Source organism: Bos indicus x Bos taurus, chromosome 14 (assembly GCF_003369695.1).
Source record: "Bos indicus x Bos taurus breed Angus x Brahman F1 hybrid chromosome 14, Bos_hybrid_MaternalHap_v2.0, whole genome shotgun sequence".
Taxonomy (NCBI): Eukaryota; Metazoa; Chordata; class Mammalia; order Artiodactyla; family Bovidae; genus Bos; species Bos indicus x Bos taurus.
This window is the reverse complement of record NC_040089.1, coordinates 56319122-56342509: the sequence shown is the minus strand read 5'-3', so window position 1 is coordinate 56342509 and position 23388 is coordinate 56319122. Positions and strand designations below refer to the sequence as shown.

At 35.6% G+C, this 23388-nt stretch overlaps 1 long non-coding RNA gene across 2 annotated transcripts in view; it reads right to left on the bottom strand.

The window, feature by feature from the left end:
• LOC113904330 overlaps positions 1-23388 on the bottom strand; it is a 129783-nt gene that overhangs the window by 95922 nt on the left and 10473 nt on the right. For both annotated transcript variants that reach the window (XR_003514487.1, XR_003514486.1), the window contains exon 2: positions 20684-20916. This is a non-coding gene — a long non-coding RNA (uncharacterized LOC113904330). The remainder of the gene's footprint in view (positions 1-20683; positions 20917-23388) is intronic.

Sequence of the window (23388 nt, the reverse complement as noted above, 5' to 3'; positions counted from 1 at the left end):
TCACTTGTTTTCATTAATATCTAGGTAACAACCTCTCATTCTTTGTTTAAAATTATTTAGGCCTCTTCCCCTCTCTGAAGATTTTAAGGCTATCCCATTTCTAACCCCTTCTCCTATAATACATACAAAAGTACTTGTACTTTTGTTCTTTAAAACTACTTAAATTACTCAGTCTCATGAGGAAATCAACTGCCAATTCAAAACTGGTTAAGGAGATAAAGATGGGTTAAATTTTTCTCAATTACTTTCAATTCCTTCTAAAGAAACAAAGGTTTCTGTAGGGGCAATTTTTCATAAACATATTGAGATAAAATTATGGATTTGTAGAATTTTAAATTATAGGTAAAATTTATTTTCCCAAAAGAACTTTATCAGGCACACTGTTACCTTAAATGTTTGAAAAAGAGCTCAAGAGGAGAATTCATATGCTATTCTCAAGCATTAAACTTTATAAACTAAAAATTTCTCTAAGTGATTTATTACTGAGAAGGGTAATATACCCTTCTTACATTCTGAATCTAATGTTAATGTCCTCATCATATACTTAATGGTGTTATTATTATAAGAACACAAAATCATATTCCAATTATTCTCAATTGCATGTTGTCATGACTCCTTCCCTCTGAGAGATTGCATGACTTAAAAGTACATCACATACACTGTGGGAACTTCTACAAATCACACTAATTAAGTGCACATGGAAAAATTAGTTAGCCTTCCAGGGTTGCTTTATGTGTTATACTTAGATAACAGATTAGCACAAATGGAACGAGACCAATAATATACACCATAAGTCAAAGAAATGATAAATTTTAAACCTGTGTCCTAAAGCGTAATGTATACCTTCTACCTTACAAGACAGCTACTAATCATTTATTGTACAGAGGCTTTTAAAAATACATGTTGAATCAATAACTACCATTTCTGGAATCCTTTATAATTTGTCTAACATTGCTATTGATATATATATCAGAAACCAACTCTGGAGATTAAGTTTCTAATCACCAAGGAGAGTGATTCAGCTTAAATCTCTGAACAACAAATCTATTTTGGTAAAATGCTGAATTTCACCTTTGGTCCTAGAAAGTAACATATCAACAAACGAAGTAATTTTATCAATTAGGATCTTTTTCCTTTCTTTATAAAACACTTTCTATTTCTCACCTTGGTGTTTCTTTTCTGCATCAAAGCTCCCCTAAATCTTACCTTCTCCCCAAAACTTCCCAAACTAAATGTCAACAAAACTATAATGCTTTCAACTGAATCTTCACAAAGTGGGCCAGTTTAATGTAGAAATGTTTATTTGTTTTTTGATACCCACCCCCCCCCTCCTTCTCCATCCCAATAACCTCCACTCCTGCTATAGAGGTCTGTCCTTTAATGGCCCTTCGTCTCTATTTTCTCATCAACCTTTACCTGTCTTGCATTCCATTCCCTCAGGGCTTTAGAGTGATGATTAGATCATCTGAGAAACTAATTTGAGCTAATGTAATGTACTGAAGTCGTATTGCTTATGGTCATATGATAGGATGGATATAAAACACAGAATCTGAGAATGTATGAGCTCAGAGGGCAGAGATCATCAGTTGCCAGGCATGGGAACTGGAACCAGCTGGTCAGATTCTACCACAATTAGGGGAAAAAAAACTTTGTTTCTGGTTTGTTTTATAGCTTATGGTATTTTTTTTTTTTTTAAGTTTTGGTACTTTAAAAGAAAATAAATTTAATGACTAGTAAAATCCCCCATAAGTAGGTGTTATTGGAGCTAAAATTTAATTAATTACAGTGAAGTGACTATTGTAATACATGCTTTCTCATTAAATATTACTTTCCTTGAGCATATTCTGACGCACCAACCTAAAGGCCAAGTGACTTCATTCTTCCCAGAATGGCAATTTCCCAGCATAACACACCCTGGAATGTATTATTGTGGTTTTAAAATTGTTTGTGTAGTGGCAAATTTGTCATAATTAAGATGTTTTGCAGAAAATAATAACATGCCTATTAAAAAGTATTAAGTGAAAGTTTTGCTAATTACAAATGTTAACATGTGTGGGGATTTATATATATATATAATTTAATATACTTTATTAATTCACATGATTATATAATTATATATATATATATATATATATATATATTTAAAAACTCATTTCAACTTTTTCCAGATTAGTTCATACTCTTTTCTCCATGCAACTTATTTAGGTGGTGTCCTCCTTCTTACATATAAAACTTATGAGGAGACTGATGGGTCAAAAAGAGGTAAATGAAGTCTTCATGAACTTAAAAAACAAACTAGAAGCTATGTTAGTAAGGCTAGGGAGTAACAGGTGACTTCTCACACTACTAGGGAATACTTATATAGCTACATTTTTTTCCCCCCTGGAGGTCACTTTGGTCTTCATAGCAAATGCTTTAAATTTTACATATTTTTTCTATCTAAAAATTCCCCCTTCTAGATATTTATCCTAAAGAAATAATTATATAAAAGAGTAAAGTTGCATAAAGTTAGGCTCAAACTCCTTCAAGCTAGGCTTTAGCAGTACATGAACCGAGAACTTCCAGATATACAAGCTGGGTTTAGAAAAGGCAGAGGAACCAGAGATCAAATTGCCAACATTTCTTGGATCATGGAGAAGCAAGGCAACTCTAGAAAAACATCTGCTTCATTGACTATGCTAAAGCCTTTGACTGTGTGGATCACAACAAACTGTGGAAAATTCTTAAACAGATGGGAATACAGACACCTGACCTGTTTCCTGAGAAATCTATACGTGGGTCAAGAAGCAACAGTAGAACTTTACATGGAACAACTGACTGGTTCAAAACTGGGAAAGGAGTATGACAAGGCTGTATATTGTCACCCTGTTTATTTAACGTATATGCAGAGTACATCATGTGAAATGCTGGACTGGAAGAATCACAAGCTGGAATCAAGATTGCTGGGAGAAATATCAACAACCTAAGATATACAGATGATACCACTCTAATGGCAGAAAGTGAAGAGGAACTAAAGAGCCTCTTGATGAGGGTGAAAGAGGAAAGTGAAAAAGCTGGCTTAAAACTCAACGTTCAAAAAACTAAGATCATGGCATCTGGTCTTATCACCTCATGGCAAATAGAGGGGAAAAAGTGGAAAAAGTGACAGACTTAATTTACTTGGGTTCCAAAATCACTGCTGATGGTGACTACAGTCATGAAATTAAAAAACGCTTGCTCCTTGGAAGGGAAGTTATGACAAACCTAGACAGCGTATTAAAAAGCAGAGACATTACTTTGCTGACAAAGGTCTGTATAGTCAAGGCTATGGTTCTTCCAGTAGTCATGTATGGATGTTAGACTTGGACCATAAAGAAGGCTGAATGCTGAAGAATTGATGCCTTTGAACTGTGGTGCTGGAGAAAACTCTTGAGAATCCCTTGGACAGCAAGCAGATCAAACCAGTCAATCCTAAAGAAAATCAACTCTGAATATTCATTGGAAGGACTCATGCTGAAGCTGAAGCTCCAATACTTTGGCTACCTGATGTAAAGAGGCGGCTCATTAGAAAAGACCTTGATTCTGGGAAAGATTCAAGGCAGGAGGAGAAGGGGCAGTAGAGGATGAGATGGTTAGATAGCATCATCGATTCAATGGACATGAAGCTGAGCAAACTCCAGGAGATAGTGAAGAACAGGGAAGTCTGGCCAGCTGTAGTCCATGGGGTTGTAACAAGTCAGACATGACTTAGCAACTGAGTGACAACAATAAATCTGCATATACATGAATGTTCATTGTAGACCGTATATCATATTAAAACATGCTAATCATCTAAAAGTACAAAATAGAAGAACTTGATTAAAAAAATTATGGCATATAGCTATAGTAAACAATTCATACTTCAAAATTATTATGCATATTACATGTATTAACATGGGAAATATTTATATGTGTTAGATGAAAAAAGTCAGATTGTAAACATTATATATAGTATGATCCATTTGCATTTTAAAAACAGGAGTTTCTTTGTGAACATATACCTCTGTGTACATGTGTGTACATGTACTTTGTCAAGCATGAGAAAAGTCTACATTTACAGCACTGTGTATGAATGGTCCACGGTGAAGAAAATGTTTTGAATTTCTGCTGACCAATACAATAGTCTCTGGCTGCTTGTGACTGATGAGAACTTGAAGTGTAACCAGTCAAATCGAGGAATTGAATTTTTAACTTTATTTAATTTTAAATACCACAAATGGATAGTTGGTACCATGCTGGGCAGCTCAGATCAGGAAGAGTATATACCATGATATATACTTCCAGATGGGAAAGAATCTGCTTTACCTGGGTTCAATCCCTGGACTGGGAAGATCCCCTGGAGAAGGGAATGGCTACCCATGCCAGTATTCTTGCCTGGGAAATCCCATGGACAAAGGAGTCTGGCAGTCTATAGTCCATGGAGTTGCTAAGACTTGGACACGACTAACACTTTCACACTTTTTTATACTGTGATATTAACAATCCTTATGATTTACTGTTATTTATTTTCTTTTTCTTGCCTTTTTAATTTCTGACATTTACAAATGAACATTATTACATAAGTGATGAAAAAAGAATAAAGGTTCTTTTTCGAGAGGTTAAGGGGACACTTCAAACCTAGGTCTAGGAGTCTAATGACCTGGATTTGGGTACCAATTCTGCTATTTATTAGCTATATTAGTCATTACTTAAAATTTCTAAGCCTGTATAATACCTATAACATGTCTTATACTGGTGATGCATGGTGATTTTGATTAAGTGAAGTTGCTCAGTCATGTCCAACTCTTGTGACCCCACAGACTGTAGCCTACCAGGCTCCTCGTCCATGGGATTTTCCAGGCAAGAGTACTGGAGTGGGGTGCCATTGCCTTTTCCAGGGGATCTTCCTGACCAAGGCATCGAACCCAGGTCTCCATCATTGCAGGCAGATGCTTTTAACTGTCTGACCCACCAGGGAAGTGATTTTGATTAAATTGCTTAATATTTGTGACCAATGTCTCTTTCTGAGTGCACAAAGTTAAGAGTAAACCTACTTTCTGTACCTTGGAATTTCTATTTGGAGAATGAAAGAATGGAGGAAAAATGTAAGAATCCTGAAATTGACTATGATCATAATGTTGATGAAATAGGAAAAAGAACTTAAAGCTTATATAGAGTGAAAGAAGAGTGGCCACATTTACCAAAAGGAAATGAAATTATGTGAGATATTTATTAATGTTGATGAAACCTTTGGCATATGTCTTATAGTAACCATTAACCATTTTAATAAGGCATAATAAAAGCAAAAACATTTGTCTAAGAATATCTCACTGATTAGATGAATTATCGAAAACATTAATATACATCAGTACTCTCATTTAATTAAATTTTATTAATTAAATTTTAAAATCCACATGACTATGCGATAAAAATATGAAATTTTGTATGCCAGTATATAATGATATACTATATATAACTGCATACTATATATACTATATATAACTATATTCTATATATAACTATAACATGATAGTCAAAAAGTAGTGCTCTATTTTAAGAGATTGGCAATGTATCTGCTTAAGATAATATTTACAAATACAGGAGAACCCTACTTAAAGAGTTCTTGATTTAGTAAAAAGGATCAATGCTCATGAAGTCAATGGAAATGTTCTGATGACCATACCTTTAAAAACATAGCAATACTATAAAAGAATTTACCTAGAAATCATATGAATACAGAATTATGAATTTTATATTCATAAATGAAATCAGGCATAGAGTAGTATATTGGCACTTGGAAACTAACATTTAAAAACAAGTCAAAAAGCTCTATCTCTAAGACGTCCATAGGGAATAATGTTTTGAAAGATTGCTGAATGTATATTAGGATATACTTAGGATTCAAATAAGATGCCAGAAGAAATACACTATAATTACACAGAAAAATAAAAGACTTAAAAAGATGTTTACTGAATATATTGTGTGAGAAATAAAAAAGAGTATCACAACTATAGCTGTGATTAGGTTGAAGTGTTAATAATTACTTTTAATATTTGTTTTAGATAAACTCATTTGTGACCTGCATTTAGGTGGCTACAAATGAATGAAAGACCAAAGATGACATTGAAATATATGAGAAAATAGATATTTTTCTAAATGAGAGGTTTCTAATGTACCAATTCCAATTCTTTCTTCTTGTGTTTTTTAAAGAATTAACTGAAATCATGATCACAAGCCATTAAATAAATATTTTCAAGAATTGGGGAGACTTACATATGAGCTCGGAGAAGGCAATGGCACCCCACTCCAGTACTCTTGCCTGGAAAATCCCATGGACAGAGGAGCTTGTTGGGCTGCAGTCCATGGGGTCGCTAAGAGTTGGACACGACTGAGCGACTTCCCTTTCACTTTTCACTTTCATGCATTGGAGAAGGAAATGGCAACCCACTCCAGTGTTCTTGCCTGGAGAATCCCAGGGACGGGGGAGCCTGATGGGCTGCTATCTATGGGGTTGCACAGAGTTGGACAGGACTGAAGCAACTTAGCAGCAGCAGCACATATGAGGTAGGTTATAAGTGTTAATAACCACAAGGATAAAAATAACAATGTTAGAAGTTATAGATTCATAACATCAACTATGTAACTCAGAAAATACTGACACATATTTCAAAGAAATAGGGTTATAGTCAGTTACAGATCATGGATTAAAAAAAACTAAAAAAAAAAAACAAAACAATTTGCCCCTTTTCCTTTCTTTGAATATTAAAAATTACCATAGCAATTATTTCAAAGTTCTTGCATTTGAGCAAGAGGTAGCAATATTATAGTGAGTTATAGTTTATAAAATATTTTGCAGGTCACTATTATTGTTTTACCATAAAACTATGAGTTGAGATTGATGAAGATGAGAATTTTACAAATGATAAAGCTCATAGAAATTAGTAAAATTTCTAAAATAAGTAGCATTAGTAGGACTTGAACCTAGATTTCATAATTTTAAGGCTAGTCTCCAGGCCTTTATGATCACTCCGAGGCAGAATTCTACCAACTACATGGCTGTTTAGCAATCAAGATGAACTTTTCCTTATGCATTCCCAGACTAGGGGGTGAAAGCCTGATGAATCTTCCTCCTAAACACTCTCCTCCCTCCCTTCCAAATAGCAAAGGCTGTATGACTCCTTCCTGGTACCCAATTACTCCTGCTCAGAGATAGAAACACATGCCCTTCTGTTTGGGATACAGAACATTACTGCTGCTGCTGCTGCTGCTGCGTCGCTTCAGTCATGTCCGACTCTGTGCAACCCCATAGACAGCAGCCCACCAGGCTCCCCTGTCCCTGGGATTCTCCAGGCAAGAATAATGGAGTGGGTTGCTATTTCCTTCTCCAAAGCATGAAAGTGAAAAGTGAAAGGGAAGTCGCTCAGTTGTGTCCGACTCAGCGACTCCATGGACTGCAGCCTACCAGGCTCCTCCATCCATGGGATTTTCCAGGCAAGAGTACTGGAGTGGGGTGCCATTGCCTTTTCTGCAGAACATCACTACCACTCACTTAAAAAATAAACTCCAGTCTAGACCTGCAGACTCTTTTAACAACACGCAATATCAAACTAACATATAAGCATCATTATAAACTGCTGTTCTGAAATGTGAGGAAACTATTAGCCCAGGGATAGCAAATCATCTAATCCTTATAATTATTCAAGTTATAAAGCAAAACTTGTAACAGGAAAGACAATTGGACAGTTGTGACTTGCGATTGTCTGGTTCTCCTTTCCTGAGAATTTTTATACTAAAAGGAACAGGCCCTATCACACTAGGCAAATTAAAACTCAGTCTGTGATTGATCAATAAATTATATAACATTAGCACAGACAATACGTTTGGGACTCTCCAAGTCAAAAATAAGATATACGCATTGACTTTTGTGTGTATATGTGTTTTCAACAATTATAACCTGCTTTCCATGAGTCCATAGAAATGTTTGCATTCTCTTTGGAACAAGTCACCCTTAAAATTCGTATTGTTCTCTGTGACTTCCCATATAGTTGAAACCTTCTTAAGTGAATGATAGACACATGGGAGGAATTTCATAAAAGCTATTTTCAACCTGTGTTGGTGTTCAGGAATACCTTTAAATTCAGTCAGGCTTCTCTGCAGGGTAAGGTTAAAATCTGGTGAATCTAAGCTGTGAAAACAACTGTTCTTTATAATTTTGACAGAATATATACCATTTTCCTTATTGGGTAAGAGAAAGTCAAAGTAACTTAGTCATGTTTTAAATAAGTCATCCTAGTTTTTATGTTAATATTTGTAATATCACTAACAGTGACTCCGAAAAAGTAAGCATATAATAAATGTAGAATTCATGTTCAATTTAATATTTGAATTAGTTTTTAACGTTTGAATATCTCTAGAGCACTTATGTGCTCGGCATTAAGCTAAGTGTATTCTCTACATTATCTTGGTTACCTATTATTAATAATCCTATGGGTCTAAAAAGGATTATGTTCATGCTATACATATAGTTTCTATATGAGCATTTCCCAGTATGTTCTATAGATCATTAGTTCTTAAAAGTATTCAATGAAAACGAAGGCTCTGTGGTCAAAATCCGTATTGTTGATCCTCTTGTAGATTTAACATACCTTATAAAGGATATGAGAATTAACAAGATTAATGGGCTAAAAAATAAACCAATATGATCTTTTCAATAGCTATGGAAAAATAATTTGGCAAAATTCAACATCCAGTCATGATAAGATCTCTCAGCAAACTAAGAACGGAAGGAGACTGCTTCAAACTGATAAGGGGAATTTACAAAAAACCTAGAGTTATCTATTACATTTAATGGTGAAAGAGTGAATGTTCTCTAAGATTATGATTCATCAAGGTAACGATGTTCCCTTCACTATTTCCGTTCAACACTCTCCTCAAGATTCCAGCCAATGAAACAAAACAAAACAAAAAATAAATATAATTAATACAGATCAGAAAGAAGTAAAACTCTTTATTCATAGATGACATGATTGCCAACTTAGAAAAATCCTACAAAGTCTACAAAAACATCACTAGAATTAATAAGTAAGTATAGTAGACCTGCAGATACCATACTATATTTCTAAATACTAACCACAAGCAATTGCAACTCTAAATTCAAAGAAACCATTTACAATAGCATAAAAACATAAAACACTTTGGGATATATTTTTTAAAAACATAAACCACAAGACATTAATTTAAAAAGCTAAAGAACACCCAGAATTCATGGATTGGAAGCTCAATATTGTTAAGATGTCTGTTTTCCCAAAGTTTATTTCTAGATGAAACAAAATTCGAACCAAATCTCAACAGACTTTTCTTTAGAATTAACAGGCTGATGTAAAAATTGTTATGAAAAATGCAAAGGATCCAGAATATCCAAAATCATTCTGGAAAAGAATAAAACCTGGGACTCAAATGAGTTGATTTCAAGATTATAAAGCTATAAAACAATAGTAATCAGTATTGCACTGGCCTAAGATAAACATATAAACAAATTCCAGAATAGTCGAATTTTGACAAATGTGCCAAGGAAATCCAGTGGGGAAATTGAATTTTCAATTGTTTTCAATTGCTTGAAAAGGCTATATAGTCTTTCAAACAGTTAACATATCACAGAGCAATGTCTCTCAAAGACTATTCACAAATATTCAGAGCAGTGTTATTCCTAATGCTATAAAAATTGTAAACAAGCCACACTCACTGAAAGGATAAATAAGTTTATAAATAATAATAATAAATAAATAAATTTATGCAATTTAAATTAACTCAACAGTAAAAAAGAATTAAATACATGAATGATACATGCAACATCAAGATGAATCTCAAAAAGTTAAGTTAGGTAAAAGAAATCAGGTACAAAAAGTTACAAACTGTCTGGTTATAAGAAGTTCTTTTCTGAAAAGGGAAAAATTAGGGACAGAAATCAGAGCAGTGTTTGCCAAGGGCTGGGGCTGGGGGGAAAGGTAATGACTGCAAAAACAGATGGAAGAACTTTTTGGAGTTATAAAAATGCCCTAAAACTTTAAAAAATTTTAAATTGAAGTATAGTTAATTTACAATACTAAATTAGCTTCAGGTATACACCATAGTGATACAAATTTTTTATAGATTATACTTCATTTAAAACTGTTATAAAATATCAGCTATATTCCTTGTGCTATACAATGTATCCTTGTAGCTTATTTAGTTTATACATGGTAGTTTGTGCCTCTTAATCCCCTTTCCATCTTTCCACTGGTAGCTACTAGTTTGTTCTCTGTATGTGTAAGCTCATTTGTTTTGTTACATCTGTTTATTTTTTATAAGTCACATTTAAGCAATATCATACAGCGTTTGTCTTTCCCTGACTTATTTCACTAAGCATAATACTCCCCAGATCCATCAATGTTGCAAATGGTAAACTTCATTCCTTATTATGGTTGAGTAATATTCCCATGTGTGTATATGTATGTGTGTATACGTATCACATATCTTCTTTACCCATTCATCTGTTAATGGAGACTTAGGTTTTTCTATATCTTGGGTATTATAAATAATGCTGCTATGGATATTGGGGTGCATGCATTGGGTTGGCAAAAAGTTTGTTTGGGTTTTTCCAACATGAAAAAAACCTTTCTGGCCAACCTGAACAAACTTTTTGGCCAACCCAAATTTTTTGGCCAACGTACTTTTTAGGTTACTGTTCTCATTTTCTTCGAATATATACTTAAGAATGGAATTGCTGAATCACATGGTAGCTCTAGTTTTAGTTTTTGAGGAATCTCTATACTATTTTCCATAATGGCTATACCGATTTACAGTCCCACAAACTGTGTACTAGGGTTCCCTCTTCTCAGCAACATTTGTTATTTGTGGTCTCTTTGATGATAGGTATCCTGGAAAATTTCCTATATCTTGCCACAGAGTGGTTAGAAACTGCATACATTTGTCAAAACTTGTAGAATTATACATTGCTACTGCTGCTGCTAAGTCGCTTCAGTCATGTCCGACTCTGTGCAACCCCATAGATGGCAGCCCACCAGGCTCCCCTGTCCCTGGGATTCTCCAGGCAAGAATAATGGAGTGGGTTGCCATTTCCTTCTCCAATGCATGAAAGTGAAAAGGGAAAGTGAAGTCGCTCAGTCGTGTCCGACTCTTAGCGACCCCATGGACTGCAGCCTGCCAGGCTCCTCCATCCATGGGATTTTCCAGGCAAGAGTACTGGAGTGGGGTGCCATCGCCTTCTCCAGAATTATACATTAAAAAAGGGTAAATTTTACTGCAAGTACATTAAAACTTAATGAATTTAACTCAAGCAAAAACTCTCTCAGACCTACTTTAGTAAGAAATTGGTTTACATATTTTTTAACTTTTAAGTTTTCTAAGATTATTTTTTACTGAAAATATTTTGCAACATTTCTTTTTTCATCCTATAGAAGTTGTTATTATGTTCTACAATGTATATATGAGATATATATTTATATAGTCTAAATATACTTATGTTTTATAAATATATATTTTTATAGTTATAGAAATGAAGGAAACTTTCTTAAAAGAAATTTTGAGGACTATAGCCATAATAGAGACAAAACATCACAGCTTAGTTGGTAAAGAATCCTTCTGCAATGCAGGAGACCCCGGTTCGATTCCTAGGTTGGGAAGATCCCCTGGAGAAGATTCTTGGAGTGGCTTCCTTTGTGACTCAGCTAGTAAAATATCTGACTGCAATGTGGGAGACCTGGGTTCAATCCCTGGGTTGGGAAGATGCCTCAGAGAAGGGAAAGGCTACCCACTCCAGTATTCTGGGCTGGAGAATTCCATGGACTGTACACTCCACCCATGGGCTATACTATAGTCCATGAGGTTGCAAAGAGTCGGACATAACTGAGCAACTTTCACTTTCACTTTACTTTCATTCTATTAAAGAGACTGCCACCGCTGCTGCTGCTGCTAAGTCACTTCAGTCGTGTCCGACTCTGTGCGACCCCATAGACGGCAGCCCATCAGGCTCCCCTGTCCCTGGGATTCTCCAGGCAAGAACACTGGAGGGGGGTGCCATTGCCTTCTCCATTAGAGAGACTAATAGGATTCAAATCCTAATAGAGACTCAAACCTTCCTGTGTTTGAGTACTACCCTCAGAGACATGAAATAGAATAGTTCCCAGAAGAAAAGTGTTTTGGATTTAAATGATGTTTGCTATTAGATACTGCAAGAGCTGTTGAGAATACAGAGTTCAAAGACATATTCTTGCCCATAGGTTGCTCAGAAATAAATGTGGGAGATAGGCAAGTCATCTGTGCAGGTGATTGGAAAGTTAAGACTAAAACAGAGAAACCAGTTAGGAGGCCCTTTTGGTATCTTAGGTGGGAAACAGCTGGGAAGTGAACTTGCTAATGGTAATGGACATGGCAAAAAGACAAGACAGAAGTATCCAGAAGATAGATTTGATAGATTTGATATTATTTGAAGACAGCGGATGTTGAGAGTGAAGTTGAAGGAGTGATTCTTTCGGGGTTTTGTTAACAAAATATTTTAGTCTCAAATAAAGATCCTTTTCAAATTACTAGCATGATCCACAAAACAATATTTACACATTATTACTTACTACAATTCCCTGCAGTATGCAAAAGACAAGAGAGTCTCAAAAACTGCTTAGCAAATGAAATAATTAGAATACTAGAGAATTAAATGTTCATAATTTCAGATTTGGGGAATAGGCAGATGAGAGAATTCTTTTAATAGAATTTCAAGAAACTATAATCATTTCCAAAGACCAGAAAGTAAAATGCCTTCTAAAGTTGTAATGGTCAAAACATATGAAAGATTCTGTAAGATTAAAATCTCAGTATCTGTATTTTTGGATACCTAACTATGTCAAAAATTTGAAGATATTTAATAATAAAAAAATGAAACTTTTTAGTATTATCGAAGTTACTTAGACGTACAATTTCATTAAATCTTTAAAAATATTTTACTTGTATTTTTTCTTATAAAGAACTACTATAATTTTATATTGCTATTTTAGTAGATTTTCCCTTGAAAAGGATTTGTATACATTTAATGAAGTAACTCAGTAAATTATCCACCTTACTGTTCAACTCATTATTTTAAATATTTTCCATTGTTTCCAAATGCACATTCCTATTCTTGCCCTTCTTATCTTCAGTTGAAGATCTCACCTCCTAGTTTACCAGCAAAACAAAGACATCCAGCCTGAACTCCCTCAGTCTCCTCTGTCCCTTCCAAACTACTGAAGGAATTTTTCTTTTGTGGAAAACGATTCCTAGTGAAAGTGACTGATTTTCAGGTATATTGCACAAAAAACTAAATATGAACCTTCCAAGTGCTGTGATATATACAAATCGAATATTGATTTTTTAAGAAAGCTGGATTTACAACCTGACTTTGACTTATTCAATCATAGATAAAGAAACTAAGGTCCAAAGAGCTTCAATAACCATCCACAGTGACCAAATGATTTTGTTCTCCTTAAGAAAATCTATTAAGATTAAAAAGAAAATCTATGACTAGATTATGGCTAATAGAAAGAAAAATACAAATAAATAATTTTATCAAAATAAAAGTACACTTCAGTTCAGTTCAGTTCAGTTGCTCAGTCATGTCAACTCTGCAACCCCATGAATTGCAGCACGCCAGGCCTCCCTGTCCATCACCAACTCCTGGAGTTCACCCAAACTCATGTCCATCAAGTCGGTGATGCCATCCAGCCATCTCATCCTCTGTTGTCCCCTTCTCCTCCTACCCCCAATCCCTCCCAGTATCAGAGTCTTTCCCAATGAGTCAACTCTTCACATGAGGTGGCCAAAGTACTGGAGTTTCAGCTTTAGCATCACTCCTTCCAAATAACACCCAGGACTGATCTCCTTCAGAATGGACTGGTTGGATCTCCTTGCAGTCCAAGGGACTCTCAAGAGTCTTCTCCAACACCACAGTTCAAAAGCATCAATTCTTCAGCGCTCAGCTTTCTTTATAGTCCAACTCTCACATTCATTCATGACCACTGAAAAAACCATAGCCTTGACTAGACGGACCTTTGTTGGCAAAGTAATGTCTCTTCTTTTGGATATGCTACCTAGGTTGGTCATAACTTTCCTTCCAAGGAGTAAGTGTCTTTTAATTTCGTGGCTGCAATCACCATCTGCAGTGATTTTGGAGCCCCCAAAAATAAAGTCTGACACTGTTTCCACTGTTTCCCCATCTATTATGGTTATTTAAAATCTAGCCATGAACAGGAAAAAATAAAGAGTATATTGATTTATTTTAAAACTACTAAGGGCCTACCAGGAACTCTTCAAGATGTGAGGACACAAGCATGAACAAAATAGACAATAATCCCTCCTTTCTGGGCTTATATTCTAGTGAAGGGTGTCGGAGAATACAGAACTAAATAAGAAAAACTATTCACCACAGTGGATGATTAGAAGTGCTATGGAATAAAGAGCAGAAGTATACTAATTATCTAGAGCCGGGTGGAGGGAGAGGTACAGTATTCTGTATAACAGGGTCATGGGGAAGGTCTCACTAGGAAGGTGACATTGAAGCAAAGACCTGAAACTGAAGGGACAAGCCACACAGTGGTTGGGAAAAGCAGGGGTGAAGGGGATATAGACATGGTGGGAAGGTGGGGGGATGCAGGGAGAAGATCTTTTTAGGCAGAATGAAAAGCAAGTACAAAAGCTTGAGGGGGTATCATTTTCTAGCAGGTTTCATGAACAAGAGACCAGACTAAGAAGGCCTTTGGGGCTAGAGGAGAGGGATGGAAGATTACTAAGCAATTAGAATAGAAAGGTGTTAGAAGAACAGCTTGCTATAAGGCCTTCTCTTTATAATCATACAGAAGCTGTTGGAGGATGCTTGAGCAAAGAAATGATGTGATCAATTTATCTTTTAAAAGGCCCATTTGAAATTTTATATTGACTACAAGAGAGCAGGGGGTTAAGCAGGAACCAGTGAGGAGCAAGTTGCAATAATCCAGGTAAGAGATAGATGTAGTGAGAAATGGTTAAAGTCTAGATATATTTCAAAGGCAAAGCCAACAAGATTTGTTGACAGGTTGGATGTGGGGTACTAAAGAAAGACTATAAGAATTTTTGGTTTGAACACCTGAAAGGATGAAGTTGCTATTAGAGAAAGGACAGATAATGGGAGATGTTATCTTGGATGGAGATTGAAGAAAGTAATAACAGGAGTTCAATTTTAATTATGTCAAGTATGAGATGATTTTCAGACATGCTATTAAAGATGTCAAGTAGGTAGTTAGATATATGACTCTGAAGTCAGAGAGGAGATACAGGAGGGGAGATACAAACAGAAGCCACCAACAGATACACGGCATCTAAAGCTATGTATGTGGATGAGATTACAGAGAAAATGTTCAATAACTCAGCTTTGGTGCATTCAAACATTGCTAGGTCAAACAGATATGAAGGATCAAATAAAGGAATTTGAGAAGAAGAAGCCAGTAGGGAAGGAGAAAAACCAAGAGTGAGTTTCAGAAGCCATGGTTTAAAATGCTGCTCAAGTAAAATGCGGACTGAAAATGAACCACTGACCTTAGAAAGGTGAAGGTCACTTGCATCCTTGATTAACAGATATTAGAGGGAAAGAGGTTTACAAAAGTCTCATGAGAAATTACAACATGTTTTGTACTTATAGCCGTAAAAAAATAGAGAAGTAATGATGAAGAAGGAAGAATTGCTGGAATCATAGGCTGAGTTGAAGAAAGGGCATGGAATCTACTGACCAAGTGCAGGCGTTGCCCTTAGGAATACAAACAACTCATAGGAACAACAAATAGGAACAAGAGAGAAGTAAAAATATATACTGTTTACAGAAAAAAGCTTTTGCCCATTTATTACTATTACTTTTCTTAGATTCATATTTTATATTTGACTTATGAGTTCATTATTTTAAAAGCAAGTTAACTCCTTTTTGTTTTTTGTACATATTTTATTTCTATACATATTAAACAGTACTTTCTAGATTTTAGAATATCTCCTTTCAGTCCAAAAATCTTGCCTGCAGTTCAAGCAGTTCCAGTGTGCTGCAGTACCATCCAAATGACAGAAATAACTCAGATGCATATTCCAAGCCTCTTTACTGTTTTTCTTAATCAAGAAAAAAAACTAGGATAATATCCTTTTTACTCCTTTTATGTTTTTTATATAAGATATAATCTCCCTGAGTATTCTTTACTCTAGGATCCTGACTCTGGTAACACCCTGAGGTAAAGAATATGAAAGGAAATTTATATTTCAGTATTAAAGGAGACAATATTTGGCATTTGTTTTATTTAGGCTAAATAAAATACACGTGTGTACTCTTTCCTATGATTCATAAACTGGAGCAAATAAGATGATATTAGTAAATTATTTAGATGTTACAAATACTTTTGTTGACTTATCAATAAATAATAAACTAAATGTTATAAATAATGAATATATCAGGACTACCATCTTGTTTAAAAAATTCATGTCTTAAATAGAAACAAGAAACTACCTTATTTTTCAAAAACAGTGACTTCTAAGCTCTTATCTCCTGCCTAGTCCTTTGTAGATGTTCAGCTCTCTTGATAAGAACTCAAAAGGCTTCTTTCCATCCGAGCCCAGTTCCTCCAAATAAAACATTCAGTAAGCTGGAGTGATTGACAGGGATCCCGAATGACATGGTGAAGTGTGAAAGGTGCAAAGAGAAACATATGTCTCTTGTCTCATTCTTGAATTTTTTTTTTTCACACGTGCACATCAGAATTCTAAATTAGGGGAGTTAAAGGAAACCTTCTTAGTCCTATTTTCTTAGAGACATCTTTCCTATTTTCTCTAATGTCTTAGAGACATTCCCACAATTGACCAGTATTTTAGGCTAATGTGATTATCTTACAATGTCAGTTGTTACTTGAGGATTTTCATTATGACTGTGGTATGAGAATATACTCTGTGTCACAGGAAAAGTTTTCCAAAAGTTACTGTCCAGTCTATTGTTGCTTTGTTTATTATCAAAGGATTAAAAATTACATTTTGTTTCTAACTAGGGGAAACTAATTCTTATATGCCCATCTATTTTATTTCTATGTAGGTAAGTTAAAAGGAACAGAGTTAAGATGATGAGTGATGGGCAAGAAGGAATACATTGGGTTTTAAAACATAAGCTATTTGAATTAGCATTATATGCTGCTACTGCTGCTGCTAAGTTGCTTCAGTCGTGTCCGACTCTGTGCGACCCCATAGATGGCAGCCCACCAGGCCCCGCTGTCCCTGGGATTCTCCAGGCAAGAACACTGGAGTGGGTTGCCATTTCCTCCTCCAAAGCATGAAAGTGAAAAGTGAAGGCGAAGTCGCTCAGTTGTTTAGCGACCCCATGGACAGCAGCCTACCAGGCTCCTCCATCCATGGGATTTTCCAAGCAAGAGTACTGCAGTGGGGTGCCATTGCTTTCCCCCAGCATTATATGAGCCCCCATAAAAATATCTCATATGTTCATTTCTTGATCATTGGTTTCATTTCCTTTTAAAGCTGGAGAAAATAAAACAAAATTAAAATTATGTTAAATCGTACTGTCTTAGCTTTTTTTCCCTAAGGACATCAAGGAGAAATTCCAAAGAGAAGAGAGACAGAAAAAATTCTGTATGTTAGTAGGGTTTATCAGCAGTGTTTTTATGGGTTAAAGAGGTGCAGTTTTAGGCTATGGTGGGAAGAGATGTGAGACCGATGTCATTATAATCTCATTGCCTTCCACATCTTCCTAGATAAGGTGATTTCAAGTAGGTGGTTGCTTATTTTATAAATTTAAGAAACCATTTGGGCTTCTTGGCTATCTCAGTAAAAATTCAAGACAACTGTCTAATGATTTTACAAATTTAAACTGGATGGATTAGTAAAGTGTAGATAAAAATGTAACAAATACAAATTACCTTAGCTTCTTCCAAGATACTATTTTCAAGTCTACATCAGGCTTCTATTTAACTGTTACTAAGGAAATATTACACAGCTTGCTACATCATTCTGTACTAGAGCTGAATGATGAATGGAAAAAACAGAAATAGTCCATGAAATGATGACTTCATTACAGTGATTATTTTTAAGCACTTAAAATTTATTTTGCTCATGTGTCAGGTATTGTGTTATGCTTTCACAGCAATTTTCACACTTAATTTTTAAAATAATCTCTAAGGTATTATTATTTTCTATCAAATGAGATATCAAGACTTACACAAAGTCATATTATTAATAATTGGTAAAGACAGAAATCAAGTCAAAGTTATAGGATTCCAAGGAATATTAGTGTTTTAGTAGATTGACTACAAAAAAAAAAAAAAAAAACTATTTAGTAAAGTTCTTTTTGGAGAGGAAGTACTTGTGAAACATGGCATGTCCTTATATTTGTGTCATATATATATATTCAGATCTTTATTTGTATGGTTACAATTTCACTTGGCTGTCTATTCTTTAGTGATAATTTATTCAAAAACCTATGTGTCCTCAAGGAGAATAAAAATAATTTCATGTAGTTCTTAGATTATTCCATTTTTAGCCAGCCTAATTGAGATATTCATTTGTAATACAATAAACTGAATGCAGGTAAAATGCAACATTTGAATAGTTTTGACATTCACACTTGTGAAATCACCACAATAAAAATAATAAACATGTCCATTACTCATAAAAAGCAAACAAATAAAAAACACTGCTACTCAGATATGTTTCAGAAGCTATAGCACCTAAATATTCCAGAAAAGAGTTTTATATTTTATTGAGTAATACACAATTTTCTTCCTTAAATTAAAACATTCTTAATCTTTTGACATGAGAAAAAATTGCTTATCTAACTTAACTTCATATAACTGCTCTTACATGACTGTAATTTGAAACTTTGGAAAAGAACTCTTAAAATCACACCAGTGTACTCTGGTTGAACTTTTGTTTTTCAGTTAATTGCGCTTAGCATGCAGCTCAGGTTGATAATCTTGTCTGTGTTGACACTGAAGTATCTACTCATTGATATTATGCTGCCAGTTATAACTAGCTTTATAAGTGATAAGCCAAACTTAGCTCCTGATATTTCAAAAATATTTAACTGTTATCATTAACACTTCTCAAAATATATCAACATCATTTTGTTTTTCATTTTCTAGCATTTTTTGAATGGGAAACTTGTTCAAAATTAATTGTTTAAGTTTTTACTGGCTATCTATGAACAAAATGAACACCTGTAAGAGTATTTTCCATTGTTTTAAATGTATAGTGCAAATCCATCTTATGTCCTCTACTCATATTGAATCAGGCTAGATTAAGGGTAAAAATCATAAATTCCATTTCTAGCTATAAAAGGAATTTATTCTTTAAATTATTGTAGTGCTATTACAACTGGGGCAACCAATACATTAAAACAGATTAGCTTTCACAAGTTTCATTTAATATGTTATACATTTCAAGCCAGAGTTAAATGTACTAGAGTCTTTTATTTTCAAAGAATTCCAATGAGGCAGAAAACACAAACAAAAATCATAATTCCTCTTGAGAGTTTACTGAGTTCAGAGATCTATAATTCATGAGTTTACTAATTTTAATTACTACATATGGATATTGTTTGATCTACTATTTTATTGAGAGGCTGGAGTTTAGCTGCAAAATTTATCTGTAAAATTGTTTTATAATAGAAAATAACATGCTTTTGCTTTCAGTTTAGATTGTAAGAAAAAAATGGACTAAAGCTAGATTATCAAGTCCCCCTTTCTTTTTCTTCTAAGGACAACAAGGAAATTATGATACAAACTAAAATAAAAATAAAGAGAAAGCACAGATTTGTGAACACAGAATTCAGACTCAGGAATTTCTCTTGGCTTGAAGCATTACAACAGACAGCATGCAGGAGAGATCTTTAAGGGAGTCTCCTGTGTCATCAAGGGTCTAGATTACATCATCATTGATTTAATCTTTTCCATCTCCTAATTTTAATGGCTCTGCTTTCCCAAAGCCTGCTGTAGTTTATCCCATGGGTTCTCAAAATAAGTGAAACTTAAAATAGGAACACTGCTTCTGTGTTGTCTTTATTGTCTTTGCCTTCTGTTGCTATCATATCTATTTACACAGCTAATAGTACCTTCTGCTCCTGTTCCAATAAAAATGCTCTTTATATATTCACTATTTTGTCAATTAGATGAAGAAATTTTGTGATTTGTGAAATAAGACACTAGTAATACATTTGCTCTGCTTTACTGTAAAATTTAACTAAAATGCATTTTGCTGAATTGATGAGGCAAGAGCTATAACCAAAATAAATTTGCCAGAAAGGTTTTGTGTCATGTGATACTTCAACTATAATATTTTTTTTCTTCTTAGATCAGACTGGAGCAACCCTTCCCCAAACATATTTTTTTTTAAATAAACAAAATTACAGTAGTTTTTACTTGCTAATATGTTCACTTCTTCAGAGAATTATGGGGAAAGAGTAAAAAAGTCTTGAAGACGGAAATGAGTACCACCTGAGAATCATGTGCCAAGATGCTCAATGACTTTTTTCCCCTTCAAAGATATAGGTAATAAGGATAAGAAACAATTTCAGCCATTAGGGAGTGCTTCTTAATAAAAACAAAACTAGAAGTTGTTACTTTGAAAACAGGGGAATTATCATTTTGAACTGCCTTACCTTATCTAAGAGTGAGAAGAGATTTAAGAAGTCAGCCAGCTGTGCTGTGTGTGAAAGTGCTCAGTCATGTCTGACTCTTCACAACCCTATGGACTGTAGCCCGCCAGGCTCCTCTGTTCACGGGATTTTCCAGGCAAGAATACTGGAGTGGGTTGCTATTTCCTCCTCCAGGGGATCTTCAAGAAGTCAGCAGCAGTTCTCAGATGTATATATCATTCAGATAGAAGTTGTCACTGATAAAAAAAAATTAAGTTTACTCCTTTTCAAGAATTGTTCTTCAGTTCAGTTCAGTTCAGCTCAGTCGTGTCTGACTCTTTGCAACCCCATGAATCGAAGCATGCCAGGCTTCCCTGTCCATCACCAACTCCCGGAGTTCACTCAGACTCACATCCATCGAGTCAGTGATGCCATCCAGCCATCTCATCCTCTGTCGTCCCCTTCTCCTCCTGCCCCCAATCCCTCCCAGCATCAGAGTCTTTTCCAACGAGTCAACTCTTCACATGAGGTGGCCAAAGTACTGGAGTTTCAGCTTCAGCATCATTCTTTCCAAAGAACATCCAGACTGATCTCCTTTAGAATGGACTGGTTGGACCTCCTTGCAGTCCAAGGGACTCTAAAGAATCTTCTCCAACACTACTTCAGTGAATCCTTAATATTCCCTAAGTAATAAAATAGCAATTTTAAGATGAACTGATGTGAAGCTAAATTATGGTTGTTACTTTTAATGTGCTCAGTAAAATAAAAAGTTGTCAAACATATTTTGGTCCCCTTATGTTTTCTCTTGAAATTTTACTGGTTTATAAAGCCCCAGATTGGTGAGCACTTTTTAAATAGAGCTTATTTTCCATAAATATTTATTGAGTCTCTGGGGACAGATCATGAACATGACACACAGATGTCAAACAGAGCTTAGACACAAGCAATGATTGTAGGGGAGTGCGATAAGTGCTTTCAGGGAGACAGAAGTGCCAGGAATATCGGAGCCTATGAGCAGGGCACCTACTCCCGATCTGGAGAAGTCAGGCAAGGATTTCTCTAGGAAAGAGATATAAAATCTGAATAGTGCATACTGACTTTGTGAGCAAAGTATCTCCTTCAAGGTATCTAGGTACCTGGAAAAGCAAACCAAGGAGCTGTTTTATCACCAGGGAATTAAAGCAAATGGCTATAATTAGAATCTGTTGAACTTTGCTGAAATAATCATGTCCAAGTCAGTACCACAGTTCCTCAGCAGCCAGATATTAACTTCTCTGGAGGTAAGGTAGTGGGACATTTTTGAGGTAAGAAGTGCTATTCTTTTCTCAGTTTCTGTCACTGAGAGTTTGTGAGTTTGTGTCTCTGAGAGTGAAACTTTTCTCACTCTCCTATAGGTCCTGAACCTCTCTCAGAAGGAGAAAGTGTCTGGGGAGAAAACTGGGACAGCAGGAACCTCAGTTTCTGGCTTTGGTTTTCAAAACCCATTGAAGAGGATATATATAGGTGCTTCTGGATAAACCACAAGTAAGATAGTCCTTAGGGAACAGAGCACTAGGGATGTGGGGGGAACTTCCCCTGAGACTAAAATATTGCTCTTGCAGGGCTGGGGCAGGAGTGGTAGATAGGAAGAAAATACTCGAGGGGAGCTGATTAAAGCAGAGTTTGGTGGTTCCAGGGGAGGAAGCCATATATCTAGCCATGGGATCCAAAAGTAGTCAGGAGAACCACAGGCATTTGTGGAGAGAAACAAGGGCTGTATTGCTAACTGGAAAACCAGGCAGACTTCCCTATGCCTTGAGACTACATAAGCGTGACTCATATATAACTTGTATGGCTGTAATGGTTGATAAATTATCAAAGTACTTTGTTTTTGTTCATAGTCGTTCACCCAGAATCACTTATTCTCCCTAAGGACTCGCCTGGGATGGCCGAGGAACCTCCAGGATGCTTCATAAGCACTAAACCTGGCATCTGCATCCTTTCTAACTGGTTGATGTATTAGTTATCTCACGTCATAGCACACTGTACTCCAAAAATTGGCAGCTTACAGCAATAATAATGATTTGTTATCTTAGAGTTTCTGTGAGCCAGGAATTAGGAAGCAGCTTAGCTGAGCTGCTCTAGCTCACAGTATATCATGAGTTTGTAGTTATTATGTCAGCTGGGTCTACAGTCTTGACTGGGGCAGGAGGACCAGTCCTAAGGTATGTCACTCATATGGTTGGCAAGTTGCAGGGGGCCTCGGTTCCTTACCATGTGGACCTCTCTGTGAAGCTGCTCGAATGTCTGCAGCGACACAGCATACACCTTACCCATAATGAGTGACCTAAGAGAGAGCAAGGCAGAAGCTACAAGGTCTTTTATGACTTAGCCTGCAAAGTCACACTCTATCATCTCTGAAATAACCAACTGATGACACAGGTCATCCCTATCACTGCGGAAGAGACTACACAGGGTATACTAACCAGGAGTAAAAATAATTGGGGGCCATCTTGAAGGCTCCTACCACAGTTGGAAAGTTATGACCAACCTAGACAGCATATTAAAAAGCAGAGACATTACTTTGTCAGCAAAGGTCCATCTAGTCAAGGCTATGGTTTTTTTAGTAGTCGTGTATGGATATGAGAGTTGGACTATAAAGAAAGCTGAAGGCTGAAGAATTGATGCTTATGAACTGTGGTGTTGCAGAAGACTCTTGAGAGTCCCTTGGACTGCAAGGAGATCAACCA